The following is a 9,876-nucleotide window of genomic DNA, read 5'->3' as shown; positions in this document are numbered from 1 at the left end:
AGTAACCATTGCTTAAATTGTTTGACTAATTTGAAATTAATAATATAAAGAACAGACATGCTCATCCATCAATATAATATCAGGACTAATAAGCTTAGACTAATTAGCTCATCTGTTGTAGGATTGACTAAATCCCACATCTCATTACTTTTAGTAGAATGTTCCAGTTTCGTATCTTATCATTATGGTGTTGAACTTATTGTACGTCGTAGTATCAATTGATAGAGTACCTATGAAGATTTGTAAATAACAATTACCAAACTTTATGATTCAGGTCAGAAGTGCTTACGCGTGATTTCATCGGATGTCAAACGAAGCAATTGGGCATCGCTTCATGATTCGTGAAGCGTCGAGCATGCTTGGGCGTGACTTCGCCATACGTTGAGTGAAGCAATCAACTTTAATCTCCATGGCACGTCCTGAGTCATGCATTAGGTCATGGGACTTCGATTTTCTTGTGGAGTCTTCAAGTCATGGTTTGGCTGACTTCTATTTCTTTTCTGTGTGCTTATGCGGCAGGTTGGACCTCTTTATATAGGTTGCGCTGGCTGTTTGGACGTGGCCGAAACCATGTGGAAGTCTGATCATATGCTTCTCTTATTTGCACGTATCCCGTCCTTGTTTGAAATTGTCAGCCCAGTTCTTTTAGGGGATGGAAACTGTAAGTTTAATCGTAGCATGTTGGGCTCGTATATGTGGTTGTCCCTGGCCGATTGATAAAAAGATAGCTACTCCACCTCGTGCCCGTTTCTGTTTTTGATGGATTCGAGTTGGAACCTCTATGTACACTGCTTCTCAATTATTTTTCCTCCAGATGAAAGAGAAAAACGTGAAGGATCTTTTTCAGATCTTGTATATTGTCATCATGACATCAGCACGTGCAATGTAATCCGGCATGTCATCCTTTTCTACCTTGTATGCTGCCCATCAACCGTACATGATATGCCCCCCCCTTAAAAAATCTGTACGTGATGTGGACAGGCCAATGCGGACTCCTTTTTGAGTTCCAACTCTTTATTCATGGACCTAGTACGTGTTGGCACTTTTTTCCTCTGAATCTTGTACGTGTTGGCTTAACATACATAACTTTTGTGTGTAACATAATATCGTTAAATCTTGACCGTAAGTATTATTGATCAACGATGTACATTATTTTAGCTTATGTGGAAGAACGTGGTGTCTTATTTGTCTCTTGTCTTAATAATATAATAGATAGAATGGTGGTTGTGGAGAAGACAAAAAGGAGAAGATAGTCTCACATCAACTAGGCGTATCAACGGGCTATGGAGGTGCCCATCAATAGATATCAACGTGAGTAAGTAGGGATTGCCATGCAATGGATGCACTAGAGCTATAAGTGTATGAAAGCCAAAAGAAGACTAAGTGGGTGTGCATCTGCTGACACCAGATTTTTGCACAGTCAAGAACTTATTTAAGATGGCCTCAAATGGAGAAGTGTTCTACATGAAAGAGTTCCGTATTGTTGATATAAACATCTTTTAAGTTTGGGTCATCGCCATCCAATTTCATCTCGAAGGCCGAAACTATGCTCAAAGTACTAAGATCTTATATTCAGAGTACAGTTTGGCCGATTAAGTCCCGAAAACGACCTCAAATGGAAAAATAATCTACACAGTTTGTCTTCGTCTCGTTGAAATGATCAATTTTTATACAATAGTCATTCCAATCCGAGTTCGTATGCAAAAGTAAGAGCCATCAGAATACAACCCTATCAGGAGGCAAAAACTGGCGCGCCCCACCAGACACCCTGTCTGATGGGTAGCACGAATAATAGCCTGTTTTGCGCGACCGATTTGACCCTCAGGATCACCTCTGATCAAACAACGTTCAACATGAAAGTTGTTCATCTTGTTGAAATGGTCAAGATTTTTTTTGGGCTCGTTTCCATCCGAGATTGTTTACCAACTCAAAAATTACCCGCAAGGTGCAGCCAGTTTAAACCAAGCAGTTTTGGAAAGTTCGGACAAAACCAATCCGAATTTGACTAGGGAATTGGACGTGAATCCAAGCCTTTTCCTTGCGTACCGAAGGGGTGACGGCAAATTGAACAACACACAATCAAACAATCATCTACCACTTTTTTATCTTTTGTCTTTTCTCCTTAACCCTAGTTCTTCTTCTTCCTCGTTCTTCGTTTGTTCTTCTTGTTGCAGGGCAGAGAACCTGGAGGCCCTAGAGGCGATCAGGTCGACCTAGGGCAGCCCATAGCCTCCATGCGCCTTGATGGGGTACCTCCCGGATGTGTGGGGTTTCGGGTCCTCAAAAGCACTCGCCGGATTGCTTGCGTACCGTGCTTCCGTACGGGTCTCCTTTGACGTGAGCTGCAGTGCATCACCCCCGGCATCAAGGGTACACGGTGACGTGTTCGTGTGCGAACACACTTTTTGGCGACTCCACTGGGGACGAAGCTTTGGACGGTCTCCAGCCCGTTCTTGCTATGAAGAGATCGTCATCAAGTTGTTGCAATCTACAAAGGTAATATGAATACCCAATTCCCCTTTGTAGATGCAAATAATTCATATGTTGTTGCTGGATCACCTAATGAGCATAATGTATCGGCTAGCCCTAGTTTTATCAATCATGCATCTAATTATGCGCATGGGCCTATGCAAAACAATCTTCATGCTTCAAATTCTTATGATTTTAGCAATGTACAACATATGTATCCAAACTTTCATGCATCGGCAACCCCACAAATCCATATGCCGATGAACAACATGATGGGTTTGGTTAATCAATTTGAAACACCTCATGTTAAAATTTCCAATAGCATACAAGAAAGTGTTTCACCTTTTTATTCATCGGCAACTAATTTGCAATATGTGAATCCAGCCTTGCCGATGGATGGGAGAATTGGCCACGCTACTACTAGCTATTCGGCCAGTTACTCTCAACCGTCATATGCTACACCTCATGTTAGTAATTTTTTGGCACCGTATACAACTGTAGATGCTCATAATTCGGCCCCGCATCTTCATGGTCATAACCGAATAAGTGAAAATTTTATAGGAACACATGTGTCGTCATCAAATATTGTAGGAACACATGGATATATGGCTCGTGCTACTATTATGATGTGCCATCATCTGACCTAAGACCTACATATGTGCATGCCGCTGCTTCTTTGGCCCAATTTATTTCAACACGACGTGGCTGACTCGCCCGTACGGTTTACCGTGTTCGCGATTGACTTGCCCGTCCGCGCTGGCTTACAACGCCGCGGCCGGTTCATCTATCCGAGCCACCTCTAATACTATGGACGTCTCTACCGAACGTTTATTGTGGCCCGGTTTACATCGACACACCAAAGCCGCACATGTCTGCATGAGCTGTTTATTGGGTATGAGCAAGTCACAGCTTGGGTAGCCCGATTTTCTTTCAAATTGGAAGCAAATTATCATCAACCGCCATCTGCACTTGATGGCTCAATGAGCAGGCGCACAAGTCGCCGCCACTATAGTTTGGTGAATTTCAATAGCCAGTTGGAAGGAACCATTGGCCGAGTTGCTGACACGGCTCATATGGGATCATTTATAACCCGCCGCAGTCACCTCAACCTTCTGTGGATTTACATCGTGCTATCAACACTAATGCTATACACTTATGCTGGTTTATATCACGGTCAAATATGGAGAATCTCAAGCCAACTCTTCGAGTCACCTTGAGACTCGGGGGCTACGATGACATGACTCGGCAAATCTTGCCAGTTTCAGCAAATTTAAGAACCCCAGGACAATGGAGGGAAAGATAACCCGGTCCTGGAGGCTACTGTTATTTGAAGGCCGTCAGAAAATTTCCGGCTTAGAAAGTATATGACAGTTACAAAATCCCGGCTCAATGAAGAAGTTCCAGGTCATCAGAAAGGATTCCGGTTTAAAATCCGGTTCAAGGGAAGTCAGTCTCACTGAAGCTCTCAAATATCCGGTTTACAATCCGGTTCAAGGGAAATTTGTTCTCCCAAAAAGCTCTGAAGCTCTCAAATCTGGTTTGAAAATGTCCGGTTCAAAAAGGAATTAACTTCTCGCAAGTTCGAGTTTAAAGGCTGTCAGAAAATTTCCGGCTGAAAATGAAGATTCCGGTTTAAAATCCGGTTCAGGGGAAAAATGTCTCCCACGAAGCTTTGAAGCTCTCAATATCCGGTTTAACATCTGGTTCAAGAAGGATTTATCTCTTGCAAAAAGTTAAAGGGTGCCTAAGAGGACCTGCTGCCATGATGCGCGGTTCAAACATGGGTATCATATCTTATTGGCTTATCATATTATTGATCACTTGGGGGCTTGGTCATGTCTGAACCATAGTCACACCTCTTGATCGGCGCAATGCCACAATATCACTTGGGGGCTTTTGGTCGTGTCCGAACCAATGCAACACCTTTTGATAGGCGAAAGCCACTAGATCACTTGGGGACATGGTCAAGTCTGAACCAGTCACGCCTCTTGATCGGCCTAAGGCCACAGAATCACTTGGGGGCTTGGTCGAACCCGAACCATTGCCATGCCTTTTGATCGGCATAAATGCCACGGTTTCATTTGGGGACCTGGCTGACTTGAACCATCGCCACACCTATTGGGGGCTTGGTCTTGTCTGACCATGGTAACACCATCTGATCAGCTCAATAAAGCATTTTTCTTGCAAACGGTTTTATCATTGCCTTTTGCTTCAGTCTTTTTCTTAAATGACTATTATTTTTGTTGCATTTTTTTAACCCGACATTGTTAATCCGGTTCGACTATCAATTACAAATTGGTGGAACACGGTTAAATCTTAATCCAGAGACTATCTGCCCGGTTTGATTTTATGTTACCATCTTATTATGGAGTAAACCGGTGTCCATTAACCCGGCTTGGCTTTCAATTACAAGTTGTCAGTACATGATCAAATCATAATCCGGAGACTATCAGCCCGGTCTGGTTTGACTACGAGTCGCTAGTATTATATATGGTTAAACCGGTGTTTATCACAACCCGGTACGGTTTTATCATAAACCGGCATAGTATGAAAGGAGTTATCATTACTCAAGATTGGGGTTATCACCCTTACTACAAAAAGTTGGTAAACCAATGATGTTATTCAATGTCACAGGTATGATATATTTCATATTTGATTATTCTTAAGTGCAGCCTTGGTTATAAACCTGGGTTATATGTTGGGCATTATGACCCGTCTGGCGGTAAACCGCCAGGACACTTTAAACTTGTTGTATGCAGAAACAGGTTGAATAAAGCATGATGATAAATTATCCAGTGTTTATTAAACCGGCCTGGCTTTAAGACGATAAGTCGCCAGTATATGATGAGAAATTATTCGGTGTTTGTTAACCCGGCCTGGCTTTGGACTATAAGTCGCCAATACATATTTGGATTGCGCCATTGGAATCATGCGCTCATATATCATTGGATTATATTATTTCAAATCTTCAAATAGCCAACATGGCTGGATTTTTATTATGGTTATCAATAACCAGTATTATGATTAAGGTTTTCAAAGTCGCTTTAGTGCAATGGCTATCATATTATCAATGGATATGGTTTTTGTTCTACAATTGAAGGAATAGTCCCGAGTTGCTGTAGGCTTACAACCTGACACTTGGGGGCTACATTGTTTAAGTTGAGATTACATCAAATATGCAAGTCTCATGTCGCTGCAAGCATGCACCATGACACTTGGGGGCTAATGCAAAGTCATTTTTTGCTCATATTATTGAAGACCCGACTCATCACATTATAATGAGTCGGCCCTTGGGGGCTACCAATTGCTCCTGTAAACAATTGAAGGTACAAAGCTTTTTATTCATTATATTGAAGGGTCCACTGCTCAGTTGGTAAAGCACAAGGCTCTTAACCTTGTGGACGTGGATTCAAGTCCCATGATGGGGGTTACATCATATGATGTTATTTTCATTGAAGTATATATCAAGTCCCGGCTCAATATTATCTTATTGAGCCGGCCCTTGGGGGCTACACATCATTGCTCAAATCTACATGATTATACCTACAAAGTCCCTGCTCATTATTGCATAATGACCCGGCCCTTGGGGGCTACACTGGTTGAAGTTTTTATGAGTATAAGACAATTACAAGTCCCAGGTTACTGCAAGCATGACAACCCGGCACTTGGGGGCTATATAGTATGGAGTATTCAGTTTTTTTAAGTGACTCGGGTGAACAACATGGATTTCTTCTTAAGTGGCAGTATTCATATTGAAGCAAGTCTTAAACCATCACTTTGTTCTGCTCAAGACTTGGGGGCTACAGGTAATATGCATATAAGGAGAAATATTTTCAAATTCTCAGTTTTGAGCAAACCAGATTGACCCGGCGTCACCAATTAATCATTACGACCATGTGGCTGCAAACCCGGCATCATCAACAATCATGAACTGGCGTTGGCAACAGTCATGACCCGGAATTATCAGTTTTTTATAACCCGACAATGGTGGTTATCATAAACCGACAAGTTCTACATCTTCAAACCGGCTGAATATTAGATGAGTATTTCAAGACCAACATTTCTTAAGCCGGCACTTTGGAAGCCGACTCAAGTGGATTATTCTTCACAATATTTTTCTATGAGAAACCAACGTTAGCAATTTGAGTATGAAGCTAGTTATTGACCCGGATTTTCTAGAAGGAGGAAATGACAAAGACTTAAGGATGATCAGGAGCCGGTTTACAAGAATTCTTAACCCGGAGCACAACCTGTCAAATTTTTTCTTGGGTTTATTTTACAGGATCAGTTTAACATGGATAAATCCAAATTAAACTGGGGGCTAATGTCGGGGATATACCCCGCGGTGTAAACCGGCCGGAAGTTTAACCCGGCCGGACTGGACGACTCACTGGTCACCCGCCCGGAGCTTGGCGTCACGGGATACCCGCCCGGTCTTGGCGGTTCATTTGTAACCCGGTGGGCGGGTCAGATGGATGACGAGGCCCATGGCCCAGAAGGCCGGTTCACGTTTAATGGTGGGCCGGTTTATGAGGAAAACATAAGGACTATTCTTCTACAAAGGAAGCAGGACTAGGACTTCACTTGTAATAGAGTAATCCTAATCCAACTAGGACTAGTCATGTAAACCGCCCCTTCAACATATATAAGGAGGGGCAAGGTTCCCCAAAGAGGGACAAGCTACAAGTTACAGGCAAGAAGAAACAATCTTAGGGCTAGACACAAAGAGGAGAGCCGGTTTACGACGACTCCCTCATGATCATAATGAGATCTAGCCTCAAACAACATGTAGGGTTTTTACCGGATGATGTTTCCCGGGGCCCGAAGCTGTCTAAACCCTTGTCTTGTGTTGCGTCTCTCGATTCCGTTCAACCCCTCTCAAGCTACCACATAGATGCGTTGGCCTCGCGACTAAGTCCTAACACTAAGGACATCTGACGTGACAATTCCACGACATAATGCATACTCTACACAATTCAAGAATTTTAGCAACACTCATGAATCATTGCCAAAAGAATCTGAAAGTATTGCGGAGCATTCCCTTCCAGAAGCGGTTGTGGCTGCATTAAAAAAGAGCTTGGCACAAAATAAGAGGATTAGTGCTCTTTGCCTTGAACAATATGAAAAATGGTTGTTTCCTGATTATGCTGCAATAAAGGCTAGAGTTATGTAGGAAGATGAAACTTCATCAATTGATAGTATTGGTGAGAGAGCATATGGTTATACAGTAGTGCATACACCTCCACCTAGTACGGAAGCATATTATACGCCCCCTACAAAATTGCAAAATCTTGGCAACACTAACACTTCATTGCCGAAAGAACCTAAAAGCATTGGGGGGCAAACTAATCTAGACCGGGCTAAAATTGACAGGGGAGTTAAAGCTTTGCGCGATAGGGTGCAAGTACTTCGCCAAGAGAGAATTGATAGGGAATTAGCTCAAATAAAAGAAGCCTTGCCAATTTATATAACCGGTGAAAAGAATGATGATTTGAAAACTAAAAGTGCTTCGGTTGAAAAAGCCGAATCAAGTAGTATATATTCCAAATCCATCAAATCCAAAGAGGCAAACATTGTTGAGAAAGGGCATGGAAAGTATAGCAAGACAACCATACTTGATTTTTCTTAAGTTAATGGAACCTACTTCCTGCCCTATGAGTTCTGTGCCGTAGAAATTGACAAGCCTCAAGGACAAGAGCAAGTAGCCGAACAAAGTTTGGCTGACAAGGATCTTCAAAGTAATGATGCACGGAATCAAGAAAATAATGATGCTCAGAATCAAGAAAAAGATGATGATAAGGCATTGTGGAGCTATCCAAAGATGGAGCAAGATATTGTTCAAGTCACACCACCATCATGCTCTCCCGACATATTTGAAGAGGTATGCCTAGCAAGTAATTTTCCTATTTTCAGATTTGGTCGCAACTTCATAGTTGATGCATCTATTAGAAAAATCCTCATAAGTAATTTTGAAAGACCAATGATGAAGGAAAATTTACTTGTTAGCAATAAAATTGTTACAAAGCATATCGGTCAATATATTGTACTCTTTAAAGAGACCGATAGTGACTTATTACTGCAACCAAAGCTTTTCCCATTGCTTTATTTAAAGTTCATATCTAATTGGGCATCTTTGCTTGCTTTATACTTGGCTTACGCATGGGCTCAATTGAGACATGTATATTCTAACTACTTTGATTTCAAAAATTTAAAGCCAATGTTGTACTCTGTTGAGAAAACCGATGAGAGTATAATTTCCTTTCAAAGTCATCGGAGATAGAGTGCAAAACACAATGCATAGCCAAATGGGGTAATGCAAAATCTGAACTATTCTTAGCTTAACTCCAAAGCTGTTCTCACAGCAAGATCGGCTAGAGAATAAAAAGTTTACCTTCAATTCAAGCATGTGTGATCAAATATTTGATTTGTTGCTGAAAAATAATTACATTAGAGTTCTGGATCACCATGTGAAGCCATCAATCCAAGGACGAATGTATTGCAAGTTGCATGATTCGTCCAAGCATAATTTTGAGGATTGCAACATGTTTCATCAAATAGTTAAATCGGCCATTGATAAAGGACGATTAAAATTTGTTGAAACACCAAGGGATGACCAGTCTATTCCAATTGGTCCTAATGGAAAAAAGTTTTTGAATCGGCTGCTTCAGGACGATTCCTTTAAAGATGAGAAGGTAAAAAACTGCAGGTCATGGGATCAAGCTTTCAAGTAAAGAAGTTGTTCAAGAGCACAATGAAAATATTCTTGAAGGCATGAGTTCTATCGAAGATACAATGAATACACCAAGGACTGGGGGGCAACAAAGCAATCCAAAGATTGATGCAAGCAAAACCAAAGGAGATAAAGGCCGCAATAAGCACAAGCACAAGAAATCCAAGGTCACTTTTGCACAGTTATTAGATAAATATCAAAAGAAAAGTGAAGAGAATGGTGCTTATCTGTCGAGTAATGCAAAAGAAACCAAGATCACCCCCAAGGCGCAAATATGAGGATCGGTATTGGCAAAGTGAGAATTTTAATGCAACATATTCATCTCCTTATTTTGGGTCGCCAATGCCAATGTCGTGGATGCCTCCCTATGATCATATAGATCCATATCCATCATGGGACAGGTATGATACAAGGGTGCATTCTCCATCTTATTTTAGACTATCTCACCAATATTATGCAGCTCCGAAAAGATCAACATTTGAACAATCACATGTTAAAGACCGTTTCAATCATAAGGAATCGGTCCAGAGCTTAAGGAAGAAGAAGGAGGTGGTCAAGCAAGTTTACCATGTTAAAAGAGATTGTCGTAAGAGTGCAACTTCAGATTTGATCTCAGATGAAAAAGAGCCAATTAAAGTGTTGGCATTGGATACTAAAGGCAATGAGACAAAGCAACC

Source organism: Triticum dicoccoides, chromosome 2B, assembly GCF_002162155.2.
Source record: "Triticum dicoccoides isolate Atlit2015 ecotype Zavitan chromosome 2B, WEW_v2.0, whole genome shotgun sequence".
In the NCBI taxonomy this organism is placed as follows: Eukaryota; Viridiplantae; Streptophyta; class Magnoliopsida; order Poales; family Poaceae; genus Triticum; species Triticum dicoccoides.
Note: the sequence above shows the minus strand (reverse complement) of the source record.